This window comes from Triticum dicoccoides, chromosome 3B, assembly GCF_002162155.2.
Source record: "Triticum dicoccoides isolate Atlit2015 ecotype Zavitan chromosome 3B, WEW_v2.0, whole genome shotgun sequence".
In the NCBI taxonomy this organism is placed as follows: domain Eukaryota; kingdom Viridiplantae; phylum Streptophyta; class Magnoliopsida; order Poales; family Poaceae; genus Triticum; species Triticum dicoccoides.
Genome location: NC_041385.1, coordinates 549,008,851 through 549,030,199, shown reverse-complemented (window position 1 = coordinate 549,030,199; position 21,349 = coordinate 549,008,851).

The window sequence follows — 21,349 nt, the reverse complement described above, 5'->3', positions numbered from 1 at the left end:
ATTTGTTATCATTGCTAGTTCCTCTCTCATAGCATGCACATCGGAAAGGGAGGTTCTTAATTTTAAACAAAGGGGAGGAGAGAATTTAATGGATGTTTGGTACCAAGGTTATCAATCCAGCAGGAGAACCAAGCAACACCATGTAAACAACACCTGCACACAAACAACAAATACTCGCAACCCAACGCGTGAAGGGGTTCTCAATCCCTCAACGCTATTGAGATAAATTAAATTGTAAATGTTTTGATAAATATATCTAACTAAAACACAAGATAAAATAAATAAAGAAAAATCACAATGAGGTATTTTTGGTTTTAATATGATAGAAAATAGACCCGGGGGCCGTAGTTTTCACTAGAGGCTTCTCTCAAGATGTGACGCCCCCGATTCAATCGTACACTAATCATACACGCAAACGTGTACGATCAAGATCAGGGACTCACGGGAAGATATCACAACACAACTCTACAAATAAAATAAGTCATACAAGCATCATAATACAAGCCAGAGGGCCTCGAGGGCTCGAATACAAGTGCTCGATCATAGACGAGTCAGCGGAAGCAACAATATCTGAGTACAGACATAAGTTAAACAAGTTGCCATAAGATGGCTAGCACAAACTGGGATACAGATCAAAAGAGGCGCATGCCTTCTGCCTGGGATCCTCCTAAACTACTCCTGGTCGTCGTCGGCGGGCTGCACGTAGTAGTAGGCACCTCCGGTGTAGTAGGAGTCGTCGTCGACGGTGGCGTCTGGCTCCAGGGCTCCAGCATCTGGTTGCGAGAACCAGGTAGAAGGGAAAGGGGGGAAAAGAGGGAGAAAAGCAACTGTGAGTACTCATCCAAAGTACTCGCAAGCAAGGAGCTACACTACATATGCATGGGTATATGTGTAAAGGGCCATATCGGTGGACTGAACTGCAGAATGCCAGAATAAGAGGGGGATAGCTAATCTTGTCGAAGACTACGCTTCTGACCACCTCCATCTTGCAGCATGTAGAAGAGAGTAGATTGAAGTCCTCCAAGTAGCATCGCATAGCATAATCCTACCCGGCGATCCTCCCCTCATAGCCCTGTGGAAAAGCGATCACCGGGTTATCTGTGGAACTTGTCTGGGTGTGTTTTATTAAGTATCCGGTTCTAGTTGTCATAAGGTCAAGGTACAACTCCGAGTCGTCCTTTTACCGAGGGACACGGCTATTCGAATAGATAAACTTCCCTGCAGGGGTGCACCACATAACCCAACACGCTCGATCCCATTTGGCCGGACACACTTTCCTGGGTCATGCCCGGCCTCGGAAGATCAACACGTCGCAGCCCCACCTAGGCACAACAGAGAGGTCAACACGCCGGTCTAAATCCTATGCGCGCAGGGGTCTGGGCCCATCGCCCATTGCACACCTGCACGTTGCAAGGGCGGTCGGAAGCAGACCTAGCCTCCCTTATACAAGAGTAGGCGTTCCAGTCCAATCCGGCGCGCGCTGCTCCGTCGCTGACGTCAAGAAGGCTTCGAATGATACCACGACGTCGAGTGCCCATAACTGTTCCCGTGTAGTTGGTTAGTGCGTATAGGCCAGTGGCCAGACTCAAATCAAATACCAAGATCTCGTTAAGCGTGTTATTATGAAATAACCGCGGACGTCGACCAGGGCCAGGCCCACCTGTCTCCTAGGTGGCCTTAACCTGCCCTGTCGCTCCGCCACAAAGTAACAGTCGGGGGCCGTCGGGAACCCAGGCCCACCTCTACCGGGATGGAGCCACCTGTCCTTCCAGCCCCCACATCGGAATCACTTGCGGGTACTCAACGAGCTGACCCGACTTTAGTCACCATCTGTATAGTATGTATATATGTAAAGTATATACCCGTGATCACCTCCCAAGTGATCACGGCCCAATAGTATAGCAAGGCAGACTGACAAGAATGTAGGGTCAATGATGATAAACTAGCATCCTATACTAGGCATTTAGGATTGCGGGTAAGGTATCAATGACTGTAGCAACAATGACAGGCTATGCAACAGAATAGGAATAACCGAACAGTAACATGCTACACTACTCTAATGCAAACAGTATAGAAAAGAATAGGCAATATCTGGTGATCAAGGGGGGGGGCTTGCCTGGTTGCTCTGGCAAGGAGGGGTCGTCAACTCCGTAGTCGAACTGGGCAGCAGCAACGTCGGTCTCGTAGTCTACCGGAGAGAAGAGGGGGGAGAAACAATAAATATAATGCAAACAAAGCATCACAAAACATAATGAGGCAATACGCGGTGCTAGGTATGCCCTAACACGGCAGGAGGTGATACCGACGAAGGGGGGAAAACATCCGGGAAAGTATCCCCGGTGTTTTGCGTTTCGGACAGATCAACCAGAGGGAAAAAGTTGCACGTTCGATATGCCAGGGGTGTGTGGCGGACGAACGGGCTGCGTATTCGGATTCGTCTCGTCGTTCTGAGCAACATTCATGTACAAAGTTTTTTCATCGGAGTTATGGTTAATTTCCTATGATTTTCCAATGTTTTAAGTATTTTCTGAAATTTCTGGATTTATTATATTTAGTTTAATCCGAATTGACCAAGTCAACTTGACTAGTGAAAAGGGCATGTGTGGCCCACATGTCATAGACTATTTTCCTAAACAAATAAATAAACCTAACTTATCTAAATGAGGACCCTCATGTCATCTACTACTAAAGTAACTTAGCACTAATAAAACTAGCTAAGGGGCAGAAATAATCCTAAAACTAATCCATCTAATTAAATTAGACCTAAGCTAATTTTGGGGCAGCCCCACAGACATGGCACATTGGCCACACACACGCGCGCACACACAGTGCACGTAGCAGGAATTACCTTTGTTCCCTTTTAACAAAACAAAGCATTTTGCGATTTTTGATAGGATTTAATCCAGGCATCGAAAGGATTTGGTCTAGTGGAATAAAATGGAGTTTGTCATATATACTTTCTATTCATATTAATTTCGCCCAAGTTCGTAGTTGGTTAGCCACCGTTTAGGGACTGTCTAGAGTGTTAGTCATTGTAAAACTAGAAAAGCTAGCTAGTAACTACAAAATACAGTAAGGGCAGTAGTAGGATGCAGCAGCAGCAGCGACGGTGGTGGCACTAGAGGCAAACAGCAGCAGCAGAAGTGAGCAGCAGCGGCACGCACGGTAAGCAGGGGCGAGTGGGGCGAGTGGCGGTATGCTCGGGCGGGGGCGGCCGCAGTGCCGCAACATCACACGGGGGCAGCGCCGGCAGGCGTGGATGCGCGCAGCAAGCACGCGAGCGCGGCCAAGGCACAGGCGAGCGCGAGAGAGCGGAGCAGCGGGCGGGCATGGGAGCGGGGCTCCGGACGCGGCAACGGCGGGCACGCGATGGGGGCGGCTCGGACATGATGAGCCCGAGCAAATGGCCACGGTTCGACCAAATGGAGGGGGTAGGTGGCATCTACACAGCTCCAGGAGCTCGGCAACGTCCTCTGTTGGGCTCGTGCGTTTCAACGGCGACGACGAGGATCGTAATGGCAACGACGAGCTCGGCCTACAGTGGGGAGGGAGTAGCGGCGATGGAGTCGTGCTATAGAGAGAGAGGGGAAAGACACGGAGCTTACCAAGGGAGCTCAAGGAGGCTCTTCGAGGGGTTTAGGAGCTGCAGAGGCGACCGACGTTGGCGACGGCGACCGGCGTCCTGAGGAAGAAGTCGAGCTCGGAGCGGCGTCGTGGGGGCGTCCAGGTCCTCGTTGATTGGCGTAGAGGAAGAAGGGGAGGACGGCGCAGGTCGGGGTCGGCTCGGGGGCAAGGTGAGGCAACGACGATGAGGTCCGGCGACGGTGACGAAGGGCGCCGACTCGGGTCCGTGGGTGTCCAGATTAGGGAGCGGAACACGGGGGAGAGAGGGGGTTAGCTAGGGTTCCAGGCGCCGGGGAGGGAGTCGCCGGATATATAGGCGAGGCCGGTCGGGCGATGGCCGGCGTGTGGCCGGCGACAGGGCGATGGCCGCCACGTAACCTCCCGTTCCTGTAGTGGGAAGGGGATGAGGGAGTGGGCCGGCTTGTCCAGTTTGCTGGGCCAAGGCCCTCGGGAGGGGGAGGTTTTATATTTTTATAAATTCGTTTTGTTTATCTTTTCTTTTTCTTTATTTAATCTTTTATTTTACTATTAGCGTATTTTAGTTTTATAAGAATATGAGACCAATACCTAAATTAATGTTTTATTTTAACCGCCTGCCACAAAAGTTTGGTACCCCATTAAATTAATTTGATACTTAAGAAATTATAAAAGGCATCTAATTAATTATGAATGCCACTGTTTTAATTATTTTTAAGCACTTAATCATTTTCTGAAGTTTTGGTTTCTTCACCAATATTTCCTAAGCATTATTTGGCTCACTCCGAACATTTTAATTTTAATATTTGATTTTTTTTCTTGTTTACTTGATTTTAGATTTGAATTTGAATCGGTTTCAAACTAACGTGAGATTATCAACAATAAACATGATGACGTGGCATCATTAGCAGAGGTTACTGTAGCTTGATTATCCGGGCGTCACAATTCTCCTCCATTACAAGAAATCTCGTCCCGAGATTTAGGAGGGGAGTAAGGGGGAGAGATTGGTTACGAAATTCTAACGAGTCTTCTCGGTGTTGGTTGCTCTTCTCGAAGAGGTCAATCCAATATATTGATGCCTTCATACTTCTGCTTCAGGTCAAAATGAGGAAGTCGTTATCCTGTCTTCGGGATCTTCATCGTACTTACGAAAAGGATATGGGGGAAGACTCGGGAAGGGCGGGCCTTACCAGGTTGACTAGCTGGTAGATAACATCGGGGAAGGTTACGGAAAGTAACTCTCGGATTGAACTTAAGAAGATATCGAGAGCAAGTAAGAAGGTACCAGGAGAAGTTTCAAGCGGGCAGGCAATCGTTTGATGCCTGAAACAGGGCGTGAAAAGGGGTTCAGAGCAACGATAATAAGTATTGCGTCTGATACCAGAATAGGTCACTAGGAAGGTGGCTCGTGAATTACATACAAGGTCACGTGCGAGGAACAACCTTGAGAATAGGGGGTGTACAGGAGAGTCAGGTTTCGATCCTGTGAAACTGTGGGTTATGGGCCCACCATGTGTTTTTTTTGGAGCAGTGACATCTTGCACGGTCATGATAGCGAGGCATGTTAGAGAGTACCATGTCAGTTATGTCGGCAACAACGTTGGTACCTAGGGCAAGGGACGAAGAGAACCATTTTCCTGCTCGTTGCAACGAGGCGGACCAATAGGCAAAGTTCTCGTCCATCGGTGGTTACCGAAATGTCATCAACAAAAGTAACAGGGTCTTACTGACAAAATTGTACACGAGGGGTTTACATAAGCAGGAAATTAATACTACTTAGACCATAATGATCACCAGAAAGGTTAAACCAAATAATGGAAAGGAAAATATGATTATCAGATATCTCAGGGGTATATCCTTCCCAATGATAAGCAGAGCATGACATCCATGACAGGATATAATGTAGAAAACCCTTTAGGTAAGGGGAGAAAAATTTCATGACATTACCCATACAACGGTGTTCGGATAATTGAGTAAGAAACATTTAGCATTGGGATTCAAATGTTCTTGTTAAAAATCGGAGTACCACAAATATGCTTCGAGACAGTATTGACATGGTCTTCAAGCAAAGGTCAGGCTTTGGATACAAAGCATCCATCAAAAACAACTTATAGAATAAGTCTTACAGTTTCCTCATGGAAGAATGGATAACCTTGTTAAAAAGGAAACTATAACACTCGGTCCTCCGGTCAGGTGTGCTAGGCATGACATCACCTTACTGGGTTATATAAAGATCAATGCTATGACTCTTGGAAAATGTTCCAACCATCATATTTGACAAGCTTCAAATCTGAATGGTGTCTGGACACCTTAAACTCAGGATGCCTGAGAAGAAGAGGTGCAACACAATTGACGAGACGACATTATATGATTCTCGGGAAATGAACTATGGAAGCGAGTTCCGAACAGGGGTTCACCATTAAATCAAGGAGAGGTGAGGAGGTGACTAATTGACTCACCGACAATCCATCAAGGTTAACAAAAGATGGATTTCCACAATTATGTGAACAAGGAGATAACATTTGTCAGATCAAATGGTAAAATGATGTATGCTCAAGGAAAACATGCACAATTAAACATTGGTTGAAAGGTGCACCCGAAATATGGGCTGGGTTGCACGACCAACGTCGGAATGGTGATTCAATAATCAATAGTCTAAGAATGATTGGCCGACCATTAACTTCAAAGCAATAGGGTTGCTAGAAGTACATAACCTAAGCAGCATGGTTCACGTGTTGGTATCCCGGTTAGAATCAACACGGGGACCAAGAAAGAATGGTGAGGGTGAGAAGTATCACCATACCAAGAATTCCTTAAGAGGTGGAGCAGTCCTCACAACATCCTTGACATAAAAGATAGTAATACTTCCAAGGTAAGGAAGAACAAATGCTGGGTAGCAAGGATCTCAAGGTATAAAACAAAACACGAACAAGTTTGTGTTGAGAGGGAAATCAAGGATGTTGTCGATGATAACACAAATCATCAAGGGCAAGGATGGTATTTCTCATCATGAATTCAATTGATATCATGGAAGAGTTCAGAATGCTGATGATGATCACGACACATTTGTCGAGAGATTTCATGAAGATGTAATCGATCGGCGACAACATCAAGTCAAAGGAATGATGAACCGAAAAGTTATTGGAACCAAGGGTACAGCACAAACTCGAAATCAAGGTTGTTGTTCAAGGCGAAATGATACGACAAGGAAGATCGACGTAAGGTTATCTCCTCGTCAAAAATTTATGCTCCGGGAATAAGGCCAGGTAGCACAGTTAAAATTAGCACTATGATGATAGCCGATCAGGCTAGGATTGACATGCTCGAGTACAAACTCGTGAGTAAAGGAGATTACTAAGAGTTGTTTAATCATGCCGCGGACCCGATTTAGTTATCGGTGTCCTCAAGTGACTAACAACTCGGAACCAGGAAACATTTGAATCGGTGAGGAATAATACTTGATGAAGGCTCATAATAAGCAACATGGTTCGATGATATTATCGAGATACCAGAGGGTAATACTCGGAGGTAGAGCAAAATAGAGGGTTGACAAGTGTATTGATCTGCAAAAGACAAGTACTTTAACATGTCTGAGAAAAGGAATCAAGGGAGAACAATCATGGTCGGAACCATGGTTGCAAAGGATCAATTCACAGATACCAGATGATATTATATCAAGGAAATAATTATTTATTACAAGAAGCTTTCGTGATAGGATCTACATTGTGTCCATGGGCATGAACACAAAGGTTCAAGGTCGACTCCCACTTCCTCAATGCATAACCTTCCATTCACCTCCTCGTATTTCGAAAATGACAATAGTTGTTGAAAGTTTTACCTGGTGCAATACCAGATAAGTATGACCCGTGAAATCTTTCGGGTTCACATAGATTAGGGAAGGCGTTGGTTCAACCCATCGGGGCATCTTAGGAACATATACCACAAACTGCAGAAGTAAATAACTCAAGCTCAAAAGCAAAGCATCGTTGAGAAAGCAGAGGATACAATTTACCAAAGGCGTTATGTATCCAAGGAAAGGCTCACAAGGTTATTGAATATGAAGGACGTTGTCAGATATCATTCAACAAAGGATCTGGTGGCCCATAAGGGATCTTATGTGAGCATCCGTACTCAACCAGAAGAAGAAAGAATGCAAAGGCAACAGGTTAGGGAATCATCTGATAATTTGAAGCTTAAATGCAAAGGAATTATGATTCCAAATCGAAGGATCAGAAGCAGACGCTCTGATCAAGGATGGATAAGTTGAATAGACTTAGGGGCACAATCGATGGCAATCTGATTGGCCGAGAACCAGCTCATGTTCAAAATGACGTCTGAGCCGGAAGGATGAATTCTAGGATCTAATTAAGGATTGCGAGCATTCACAACATATCGAATCAAGTGACTCGAAATGATAGTGACAGAGGATGTCAACGGAGATTACTAGAAGTATGGAATTAACCATAATGCTGGAAGGCAAGGAATTCAAGAGCAATGGGCTGCTGAGGATTTTCAAAAAATCGAATGGTATTTCGAGGACTTATGTGAAACACATGAACGGCTAGGGATGAGGGGATACTCGGCAAGTGCGAGAAATTATCCGTTTGGGTATTCAGGTGACAAAGAATCATCAAGGCAGTAAGCTCAAAGGATTATCGAAACAACAATGAGTGTTTCGGGGTATCTTGTAATAACAAGACCAACTGGGGATGAATGTAAGAATAACAACTGCAAGTAGTTATCCATAAGGGTTGACGATGGAAGGGGAATTGCAAACGCAATGAACACAAGTTCTCGGGTTAACAGCGGAGAGTATCTTCAGGGTCTTCACGTGCAGCAGACGATCATCAGTAATAAGAGGCTCTCCGGGTGAAAGTGATAACGAGATCCTAATGTTAGATTTAGTAAAATTCATTTAACCCGAATAGAGGAGAGATCAGAGTCCCAAAGTATAGACAAGGAGTAAAAGATTCTAGTACCACCCAATGGCGACGTGGGCCCGTAAGGCACACAACCATGTTAGTAAAAGTTTTGTAATGTCTAGACTCGACTTCGGCCAAGGAGTTGGAAAGGGGGATTCCTACAGGCAGTCGGCTCTGATACCAACTTGTGACACCCCCGATTCAATCGTGCACTAATCATACACGCAAACGTGTACGATCAAGATCAGGGACTCATGGGAAGATATCACAACACAACTCTACAAATAAAATAAGTCATACAAGCATCATAATACAAGCCAAGGGCCTCGAGGGCTCGAATACAAGAGCAATAATATCTGAGTACAGACATAAGTTAAACAAGTTGCCATAAGATGGCTAGCACAAACTGGGATACAGATCGAAAGAGGCGCAGGCCTCCTGCCTGGGATCCTCCTAAACTACTCCTGGTCGTCGTCAGCGGACTGCACGTAGTAGTAGGCACCTCCGGTGTAGTAGGAGTCGTCGTCGACGGTGGCGTTTGGCTCCAGGGCTCCAGGATCTGGTTGCGAGAACCAGGTAGAAGGGAAAGGGGGGAAAAGAGGGAGAAAAGAAACCATGAGTACTCATCCAAAGTACTCGCAAGCAAGGAGCTACACTACATATGCATGGGTATATGTGTAAAGGGCCATATCGGTGGACTGAACTGCAGAATGCCAGAATAAGAGGGGGATAGATAATCCTGTCGAAGACTACGCTTCTGGCCACCTCCATCTTGCAGCATGTAGAAAAGAGTAGATTGAAGTCCTCCAAGTAGCATCGCATAGCATAATCCTACCCGGCGATCCTCCCCTCGTCGCCCTGTGGAAAAGCGATCACCGGGTTATCTGTGGAACTTGTCTGGGTGTGTTTTATTAAGTATCCAGTTCTAGTTATCATAAGGTCAAGGTACAACTCTGAGTCGTCCTTTTACCGAGGGACACGGCTATTCGAATAGATAAACTTCCCTGCAGGGGTGCACCACATAACCCAACACGCTCGATCCCATTTGGCCGGACACACTTTCCTGGGTCATGCCCGGCCTCGGAAGATCAACACATCGCAGCCCCACCTAGGCACAACAGAGAGGTCAACACGCCGGTCTAAATCCTATGCGCGCAGGGGTCTAGGCCCATCGCCCATTGCACACCTGCACGTTGCGAGGGCGGCCGGAAGCAGACCTAGCCTCCCTTATACAAGAGTAGGCGTTCCAGTCCAATCCGGCGCGCGCCGCTCCGTCGCTGACGTCAAGAAGGCTTCGGCTGATACCACGACGTCGAGTGCCCATAACTGTTCCCGCGTAGTTGGTTAGTGCGTATAGGCCAGTGGCCAGACTCAGATCAAATACCAAGATCTCGTTAAGCGTGTTATTATGAAATAACCGCGGACGCCGACCAGGGCCAGGCCCACCTGTCTCCTAGGTGGCCTCAACCTGCCCTGTCGCTCCGCCACAAAGTAATAGTCGGGGGCCGTCGGGAACCTAGGCCCACCTCTACCGGGATGGAGCCACCTGTCCTTCCAGCCCCCACATCGGAATCACTTGCGCGTACTCAACAAGCTGACCCGACTTTAGTCACCATCTGTATAGTATGTATATATGTAAAGTATATACCCGTGGTCACCTCCCAAGTGATCATGGCCCAATAGTATAGCAAGGCAGACTGACAAGAATGTAGGGTCAATGATGATAAACTAGCATCCTATACTAGGCATTTAGGATTGCGGGTAAGATATCAATGACTGTAGCAACAATGACAGGCTATGCAACAGAATAGGAGTAACCGAACAGTAACATGCTACACTACTCTAATGCAAGCATTATAGAAAAGAATAGGTGATATCTGGTGATCAGGGGGGGGGCTTGCCTGGTTGCTCTGGCAAGAAGGAGGGGTCGTCAACTCCGTAGTCGAACTGGGCAGCAGCAGCGTCGGTCTCGTAATCTATCGGAGAGAAGAGGGGGGAGAAACAATAAATATAATGCAAACAAAGTATCACAAAACATAATGAGGCAATACGCGGTGCTAGGTATGCCCTAACACGGTAGGAGGTGATACCGACGAAGGGGGGGAAACATCCGGGAAAGTATCCCTGGTGTTTTGCGTTTTTGGACAGATCAACCAGAGGGAAAAAGTTGCGCGTTCGATATGCTAGGGGTGTGTGGCGGACGAACAGGCTGCGTATTCGGATTCGTCTCGTCGTTCTGAGCAACTTTCATGTACAAAGTTTTTTCATCGAAGTTATGGTTAATTTCCTATGATTTTCCAATGTTTTAAGTATTTTCTGAAATTTCTGAATTTATTATATTTAGTTTAATCCGAATTGACCAAGTCAATTTGACTAGTGAAAAGGGCATGTGTGGCCCACATGTCATATACTATTTTCCTAAACAAATAAATAAACCTAACTTATCTAAATGAGGAGCCGATGTCATCTACTACTAAAGTAACTTAGCACTAATAAAACTAGCTAAGGGGCAGAAATAATCCTAAAACTAATCCATCTAATTAAATTAGACCTAGCTAATTTTGGGGCAGCCCCACACATGGCACATCGTCCACGTACACACGCGCACACAGTGCACGTAGCAGGAGTTACCTTTGTTCCCTTTTAACAAAACAAAGCATTTTGCGATTTTGATAGGATTTAATCCAGGCATAGAAAGGATTTGGTCCAGTGAAATAAAATGGAGTTTGTCATATATACTTTCTATTCATGTTAATTTTGCCCAAGTTCGTAGTTGGTTAGCCACCGTTTAAGGACTGTCTAGAGTGTTAGTCATTGTAAAACTAGAAAAGCTAGCTAGTAACTACAAAATACAGTAAGGGCAGTAGTAGGATGCAGCAGCAGCAGCGACGGTGGTGGCGCTAGAGGCAAACAGCAGGAGCAGAAGTGAAAAGCAGCGGCACGCACGGCAAGCAGGGGCGAGCGGGGCGAGTGGCGGTATGCTCAGGCGGGGGCGGCCGCAGTGCCGCAACATCACACGGGGGCAGCGCCGGCAGGTGTGGATGCGCGCAGCAAGCACGCGAGCGCGGCCAAGGGACAGGCGAGCGCGAGAGAGCGGAGCAGCGGGCGGGCACGGGAGTGGGGCTCCGGACGCGGCAATGGCGGGCACGCGATGGGGGCGGCTCGGACACGATGAGCCCGAGCAAATGGCCACGGTTCGACCAAATGGAGGGGGTAGGTGGCATCTACACAACTCCAGGAGCTCGGCAACATCCTCTGTTGGGCTCGTGCGTTTCAACGGCGACGACGAGGATCGTAATGGCGACGACGAGCTCGGCCTACAGTGGGGAGGGAGTAGCGGCGACGGAGTTGTGCTAGAGAGAGAGAGAGGGGAAAGACAAGGAGCTCACTAAGGGAGCTCAAGGAGGCTCTTCGAGGGGTTTAGGAGCTGCAGAGGCGACCGACGTTAGCGACGGCGACCGGCGTCCTGAGGAAGAAGTTGAGCTCGGAGCGGCGTCGTGGGGGCGTCCGGGTCCTCGTGGATTGGCGTAGAGGAAGAAGGGGAGGACGGCGTTGCAACGACCTGGGCCAGGCCCGCCCGTGTGTTATTGGGCCTGTGTGGCTCAGCCCGTGTGGCATGGGTGGATTAGGCTTATAAGCGTGTGGCTGGCGTGTGTGGGAGGCATCGAATTGTAATCACAACTATTGTTTCTTATTCAAGCTTTCCTCCCTGCTCTTTTCCCCTTCTCCAAGTCCTCTCTCTCTGAGATATTCTCCTTGGTTCGAGATCCAAATCCCGGCGAGACGCAGAGAGGTGCTACGGGATCGTAGCATTTGGTACTCAGAGCCGTGTATCGATCCGCTTCCTCTGATCTGAAATTTTTCATCCAGAGCTCACAATCAATCCTTCGATCGGCTTGTAATTCCTAGCAAAAGGTGCAGATCCCCTCGGGTGATTTCGCGCAAAACACCTCCGGTGTACCTGCGCTGGGTTGACTAGATCCAGGATCTTCCCAATGGCGCGTTCGACCAAGCCCAATCTCTCGTCGTGTATGGCCGCCGCGGAGCTCACCATCGCCGAGCTGCAGCAGCTCGTCCAGGCAACGATTGTGCAGAGCAAGGCGGTGTCGGAGGCGGGCGCAAAGACGGCGGAACGTCTGGATGGGCTGCAGGAGTCCCTCGACAAGTACGCTTCCTCCTCGGCCAAGGCCTTCGATGCGCTGGCCACGACGACCACGAGCTCGCTGGCCCGCACCGAGTCAACGCTGGGGCGGGTGCTCGTCGCGCACAATTCCCTCGATGCGGCTGTGGCCGAGATGCGAAAGTCGCTGGACGAGATCGTACACCGCGTCGACAATTTGGAGCAGCCGACAGGCACGACAACAGCTCAAGGCCGGCGGACAGAGTCGCCACAAACAGAGCGACAGAGTTCTGATCAGCACCATTCAGGACAGGACACTCGAGGTCTGCGCGTGTCATTCCAGCAGAGGAATCGAGGTGAGCAGTCTAGATCGCACGCTCGTTTCCCTGACGAGTTATCTGATGACAATGACGATTATGAGAGATCACCGCAGTCGCAGTTTCACTCTGCCCCTGGGAAATTCTCCGCACGCATTCCTCGCTCTGATTTCCCCAGATTTGAGGGAGATAACCCCAAGTGGTGGAAAAAACAGTGTGAAAAATACTTCCGGATGTACAATGTTCAATCAGAATTATGGGTCGATTTTGCTACTATGCACTTTGCAGGAAATGCAGCCCTCTGGTTGCAGACGTATGAAGCAATGCACACTATTGATAGCTGGGCCGCTCTGTGTGTGGCCGTGTTCGCTAAATTCAACAGGAACAAGTATTCTCGAGCAATTGATGTGTTCTTCTCTCTCAAGCAAACCGAGTCTGTCGATGATTATGCTCATGCGTTTGAAGAGCACATGCACAAGATGCTTGTGTATAACCACTCCTACGATGAAACCTTTTTCATCAACAGGTTCATTGAGGGCCTGAAACCTGCTATCCGGGCGCCGATCAAGCTGCAACAACCTAATTCAGTGGATCTAGCTTACTCCTTGGCACAGACACAAGAAGCATTGTTGGCTGAAGATACCTCCAAATACAGCAAAAGATAGGAAAACAGAGCCAATGCCAAAAATTATGTGCATCAGGGCATTATGGGAACAACACCAGCACAAGATAAACCCCCGGAAACACATCAAAGAGCTCCAGATCGAGTGGATAACCTCAGGGCACAACGCCGAGTGCGTGGAGAATGTTTCAAGTGCGGGGAGAAATACGGTCCAGGACACAAGTGCCCCACAATAGTCCAACTTCACGTACTGGAAGAACTGATCGAGGCTCTACAGATGTCTGAAATTTCTGAAAGTGAATCTGAAACTGAACAGCCAGCCGAACAGCCTGTGGTCGATAAAGCAATAGCAGAAGAAGCATTCATGAAACTGTCAGTCCATGCAGCCCAGGGCACTGCTTCAAAGGATAGTATCCGATTACAGGGCATGGTTGGTAAGAGACAAGTGTTGATCTTAGTTGACTCAGGTAGTTCCACAAATTTCATCAGTGCAGAGCTAGTGAAACACCTACAGTGCCCCGTGGAAGAAATACCAGCGGCTAAAGTTACTGTGGCTGATGGAGGATTGTTACATTGCAATAAACAGGTTCCTAACTTGCAATGGTTTTGTCAAGGAAACACCTTCAGTACATATCTAAAAGTGCTACCCCTGGGCACTTATGACATCATCTTGGGCATGCAGTGGCTAGAAACTATGAGCCCTATGTGGGTGGACTGGAGAAAGAAGGTCATGAGATTCAAATATCAAGGAGTTAGGATCACTCTAAGAGGAATAAGAGAGAAAGTCATTTCCTGCACAGGCATAACTAGCAAGCATTTGCAAGGGTTACTTAACACTGGTGCAGTGGAGCAAGTGATTCAACTAAATCATATTGTGGAAGCCCCTGATACTGATCAATTCATCCCTCCTGCAGTGCAAGAAATTTTGGCCAAGCACAAACAAGTCTTCACAGAACCTGACAAGCTCCCCCCCCCACAGGTCCTTTGATCACCAAATCCCTCTTCTACCTGGAGCTAAACCTATCAATGTGAAACCATACAGATACAATCCAATGCAGAAGACTGAAATTGAACAACAAGTAACTCAGATGTTACAGCAAGGAGTCATCCAGGAGAGCACTAGTCCTTTTGCTTGTCCAGTGTTGTTGGTCAGGAAGAAAGATGGAACTTGGCGTTTTTGTGTGGACTACAGAATGTTAAACTCTGTCACAGTGCCCCATAAGTATCCAATGCCAGTAGTGGATGAGTTACTTGATGAGTTGGCTGGTGCTACATTTTTCACTAAGCTGGATCTTCGATCAGGATATCATCAAATACGAGTGGTTGAAGGAGAGGAACATAAAACAGCTTTTAAAACTCATCATGGCCTGTATGAGTTTAAGGTCATGCCCTTTGGTTTAATCAATGCCCCTGCAACTTTCCAAGCGGCTATGAATTCCCTGTTTGCCCATTTGTTGAGACATTGTGTGCTTATCTTCATGGATGACATCTTAATCTACAGCCCAGACTTGAAAACACATCTTGAGCACCTCAATCAGGTTTTCACTATACTTCAAGAAAATCAGCTCTTTGTGAAATTTAGCAAATGTTCTTTTGCTCAAATAGAGCTGGAATACTTGGGACATATTATCAGTGGCAAAGGAGTGCAAACTGATCCTACTAAGATCAGAGCTGTGTAGCAGTGGCCCAGGCCTACCTGTGTTAGAGATATCAGAGGATTTCTGGGTCTCACAGGGTACTACAGAAAATTCATCAAAAATTATGGAATTATTAGTAGGAGTTTATCTGATTTACTGAAGAAAGATACTGTGTTTTCGTGGACACCAACCAATGAAGCTGCTTTTCAACATCTTAAGACAACATTAGCTCAAGCACCAGTTTTGGCACTCCCAGATTTCAAGAAGCATTTCACAATTGAAACTGATGCCAGTAATCAAGGCATTGGGGCTGTACTGGTGCAAGAAGGTCATCCACTTGCTTACCTTAGCAAAGCCCTGGGACCCAAAGCCCAAGCCCTGTCCACATATGAAAAAGAGTGCTTGGCTGTGCTCCTTGCTGTGGAAAAATGGAAATCTTATCTGCAGCATGCTCCTTTCACTATTTCCACAGATCATCAAAGCTTGACACATCTTCAAGAGCAAAAACTCAGTGGTACCATGCAACAGAAAGCATTTCTTAAACTGCTAGGTCTGCAATACAACATCATCTACAGGAAAGGCATGGATAATGCAGCTGCAGATGCCTTATCTAGATCTCCTGCCCCAATGGAGTTGTCTGCTATCTCCTTTTGCACACCCAAATGGTTAGCTGTTGTGACAGAAGGATACCAGCAGTACGAGCAGATAGGGAATTACTGCAAGAACTGGCCCTGACTGGTTCCAATGACAAAGGTTATACTCTACATCAAGGAGTGATAAGGTACAAAGACAGGATTTGGTTGGGCCACAATAAAGAAGCTCACCAAGCTATTATGCTTTCTTTGCATGACAGTGGAGTTGGAGGTCATTCTGGATTCCAGGGCACTTACCAACGCATCAAGGGATTGTTTGCTTGGCCAGCATTGAAACAGGATATCCAAGCCTATGTACAAGCTTGTGTGGTGTGTAAACAAGCAAAGTCTGAGCATATTAAGAAACCAGGACTATTAAGTCCATTGCCCATTCCTAAAGAAGCCTGGAATATGGTCAGCATGGATTTTATTGGAGGTCTCCCCAAGAGCAAAAACTTTGACACAATCCTGGTGGTTATCGACAAGTTCAGCAAATATGGGCACTTCATTCCCTTATGTCATCCCTTTACTGCTCTACAAGTCGCACAGATATATGTGGATAACATCTATAAGCTTCATGGTCTTCCCCAGGTCCTGGTTACTGACAGAGATCCTATATTTACCAGCAATATCTGGCAAGAATTGTGCAAACTCACTGACACCAAGATGAATATGAGTTCTGCTAATCATCCCCAGACTGATGGTCAAACGGAGAAACTGAATCAATGCTTAGAAACTTTTCTCAGATGCTTGGTACATTCAACTCCCAAAAAGTGGGCTTATTGGTTATCTCAGGCTGAGTACTGGTACAATACAAACTACCACTCTGCACTTGGAACAACCCCATTTCAGGTACTGTATGGGTATCAACCTCGACACTTGGGCATTGCCAATCTTCAGAGTACTCTGTCCTCTGATCTGTCTGGATGGTTGGCTGAAAGGAAGCTGATGCAAGGATTGATCCGAGAACACCTGTTGTGAGCTCAACACAGGATGAAACATCAGGAAGACACTAATCGATCGGATCGACAGTTTCAAGTTGGCGACTGGGCATTTCTGAAGCTGCAGCCTTATGTGCAACAAACTGTTGTCAGACGTTCCAACCACAAGTTGGGTTTCAAGTATTTTGGTCCGTATCAGATCACTGAACGTGTCGGCGAGGTTGCATATCATTTGGCCCTGCCAGAGACTAGCAAGATTCACCCCGTGGTGCACGTTTCGCTGCTCAAACCGGCAGACCCGCCAACTCCTACTTCAGACACTATGGATTCTCTATTTCTGCTGGGGGATAAACTGTCCAAACCGGCTCAAATTCTTCAAACAAGGTTGGTTCGTGTGGGTGGACACACACGCACGCAATGGAAGATTGCATGGCGTGGACTCCCAATTACAATGGCGACTTGGGAATGGTCTTCAGCTGTGACTGCAACGACAACGGCCGGTTGATGAACAGTCGAGGACGAGCTGTTCCTTAAGAGGAGGGGAGTGCAACGACCTGGGCCAGGCCCGCCCGTGTGTTATTGGGCCTGTGTGGCTCAACCCGTGTGGCGTGGGTGGATTAGGCTTATAAGCGTGTGGCTGGCGTGTGTGGGAGGCATCGAATTGTAATCACAACTATTGTTTCTTATTCAAGCTTTCCTCCCTGCTCTTTTCCCCTTCTCCAAGTCCTCTCTCTCTGAGATATTCTCCTTGGTTCGAGATCCAAATCCCGGCGAGACGCAGGGAGGTGCTACGGGATCGTAGTAGGCGCAGGTCGGGGTCGGCTCGGGGGCGAGGTGAGGCAACGACGGCGAGGTCCGGCGACGGCGACGAAGGGCGCCGGCTCGGGTCCGTGGGCGTCCAGATCAGGGAGCGGAACGCGGGGGAGAGAGGGGGTTAGCTAGGGTTCCAGGCGCCGGGGAGGGAGTCGCCGGATATATAGGCGAGGCCGGCCTGGCGATGGCCGGCGCGTGGCCGGCGACGGGGCGATGGCCGCCACGCAACCCCCCGTTCCCGTAGTGGGAAGGGGATGAGGGAGTGGGCCGGCCTGGCCAGTTTGCTGGGCCAAGGCCCAGGGGAGGGGGAGGTTTTATCTTTTTATAATTTCGTTTTGTTTATCTTTTCTTTTTCTTTATTTAATCTTTTATTTTACTATTAGCGTATTTTAGTTTTATAAAAATATGAGACCAATACCTAAATTAATGTTTTAGTTTAACCCCCTGCCACAAAAGTTTGGTACCCCATTAAATTAATTTGATACTTTAGAAATTATAAAAGGCATCTAATTAATTATGAATGCCACTGTTTTAATTATTTTAAAGCACTTAATCATTTTCTAAAGTTTTGGTTTCTTCACCAATATTGCCTAAGCATTATTTGGCTCACTCCGAACATTTTAATTTTAATATTTGAATTTATTTCTATTGTTTACTTGATTTTGGATTTGAATTTGAATCGGTTTCAAACTAACGCGAGATTAGCAACAATAAACATGATGACGTGGCATCATTAGCAGAGGTTACTAATCATTTTCTAAAGTTTTGGTTTCTTCACCAATATTGCCTAAGCATTATTTGGCTCACTTCGAACATTTTAATTTTAATATTTGAATTTATTTCTATTGTTTACTTGATTTTGGATTTGAATTTGAATCGGTTTCAAACTAACGCGAGATTAGCAACAATAAACATGATGACGTGGCATCATTAGCAGAGGTTACTGTAGCTTGATTATCTGGGCGTCACACAAGAATAACCTGCAATTGATATATTTTTGGTTTTGTAGTATAATCTTGTTTTTATAGCGCCAAAGCGAAACGTTATGATACGATTATGCTAGTTGTTTTTTGATCTTGTTGAAATTTATAGAAACCAACTTTAACCATTGCAAACATAATGATGTTTGTATAGCGCCCAAGCGGAACATTATATACAATGTTATAATACTTGCTTTTCCGCACCGGATTTTTTATCAATGTGACTTGCCCCCCGCCCCCAAATCATGGCTCCGCCCCTGAGAGGTACAATGTATCAGCAGGTTGGTTCCATCTTGCTTTAGGGTGTATGATAAAGTTTCATCATGTATCATTATTTATACGGATTTCCTACACAATAGAAGGCGGGTCTACACATGCCGGCCATTTATCATTTTACGTTTATATTACTATTTTTAAATTTTTTAATACTTTTTATAAATATCATATATATTTCATTGAATTCATTTTATATAAAATTCCATGTAATACATTAAATTGTTCATACATATGTTTTGCCTAGAGATCTATATTTTCTTGCAGAATTTTTAAAAACTAATTTTGAGTAATGGATTTAGTTATTATCCTTATATAATTTTGTTGAATAGGCAAAAATATTCATGGCAAAATTTTGATACATGGACATTTTTTGGCAGAAATATAAATTTCTTGCACAAAAAGTATTTTATTCAAAGGGTTTTTTAAAGTTGCATCAGCATTTAATCTTACACACATAAGAATTTATTTTAGAACAGATGACATATGTTTGATAATCATAAACAATTCCCATAGACCATAATACCTTTGAAAAGTGATTCCTGGAAAAATCAACTACAACAACTAACTTGATTTTACAAGTTACTTTATAATTGTCGAGAAGAATAAAGTTTGGTGAAAAGGGGCTAATCGGCCGCACTCTATTTACCCATTAAGGCAGGCCTCCCTCTTGTCCAGTTGACAAACGGTGGGCATCAACTCCCAATTCCTGTTGGGCGCTTAAGGCGCCCGTTATAGGGTTAACCGTACATAGCTACATGCGAACTTTTGCTTTTATCGTCCGTTTTTATCAAAAACATTGTGGTTTCATTGTTTCAATTTTTTTGTATTTGTTTATCTTTCATTGCTGGATTTTATTTATTTTCTTCTTTGTTTTCCTTTTTGGCTTTGTTTATTTGGGTTTTGCACTTTATATCTTTCTATAGCTTTTGTACTATAATATTTTTCTTCATATACGGTGAACATTTTTCAACTACATATTGAACATTTATTTAATATACAGTAAACACTTACATACAGTAACAAAAAATGTGCTCCCTCTGTCCCATAATATAAGACGCTTTTGCAAACTAACATAGCTTACAAAAACGTCTTATATTGTGGGATGGAGGGAGTTATATATAATGAAGAAGTTTAAAAATACAGTGAACATTTTCTTAATAGAGACTGACTTTTTTAATGTATGGTGATATTTTTTTATTATACTCTGAAATTATTTAATACACACATTTTTTATAAATAAAACACGGAATATCTGTTAAAAAACCAACAGGAACAAATCAAAGAGAAAAACATCCAACATCCAGTTTTCAAAAAGAATCACAGAACTGGGGCTAACTAGAATTGGGCCGGGCCCATTGGCGGTCACTTTCAGGCGTTGACTGCACGATGGCAATGAGCGACGAACAGGAGAGTACTCCTAATCAGCGCCAAGTAACGAAATTGGCGCTCACGCAGATTCTCTCATGGGTCGACCTGGTTGACTGTTGCCCAACTGACTTTCTAAAAAGGTATCAATCTGAAAAGATCGTAAATTGAAGAAAAAATTCGTAAAGTTTGCAAAACAAATAGTGGATTTGGAAGAAATTCATAAATAAAAAAATATTTGAGAAATCATTAAAAAAACAGTTCACAGATTTGAAAATTGTTCATGATTTTCAGGAAAAGTTCATGAAATTAGGAAAACATTCTTGAGTTTGGAAAATTTTCATGAGTTTGAAAATAGCGAATTTGGAAAAAAATTATGAACTATAGAAAAACTTCAGAATTTTAAAAAAATTCACGATTTTTAGAAAAATATGATGATATTTGGAAAAAGCTCATGAAATCGGACAAGTTCATTAATTTGGAAAAAGTTCACTAATTGGAAAATTGTTAATAATTTTCAAGAAAAGTTCATGCAAATTGAGAATAAGTTCATGCAAATTTAGAAAATGTTTACGAGTTTGAATTTCTTTTATGAATTTGAAAATGTTCTCAATTTAAAAAAACAAAAGTGTAAAGGTTTATGAAATTTTAATTAAGAAAATAAAAACTGAAATAGAAATAGAAAGCAAAAAAACCTGTGAAATAACCGGTGGGATCTTCTAGAAGGTTCCCTAAATCGGTGAGAAAAAAACAACATGCATCGATCGATCGAACTAGGTTACAGGACGTGGTGTGTACAGTGCAAAAAGGAAAAAAAACTAAATGGGAGGAGCCCAAGGATGAACGGGTGCGTGCGGGCCGTTCTGCCAAATGAACTGTCACCGGCGTATAAGGCGTCAAATAGGGTTGGGCAAACAGGAGGTCTCCTTGCCGCTCAAGGCGGCATTATCAGCTATCAACTGCAATGTGCTGGACATCTCCCTCATACCATACTACCAATACTGTTGACACACTTCCCCTAATGTGCTGGACAAAGCTTCATTGAAATCTCAAATAACGAGCCATGGACGGTCACCCTAATATCTGGTGAACAATCGCCAGGGGGCAGCTCCCATCGTAATTTC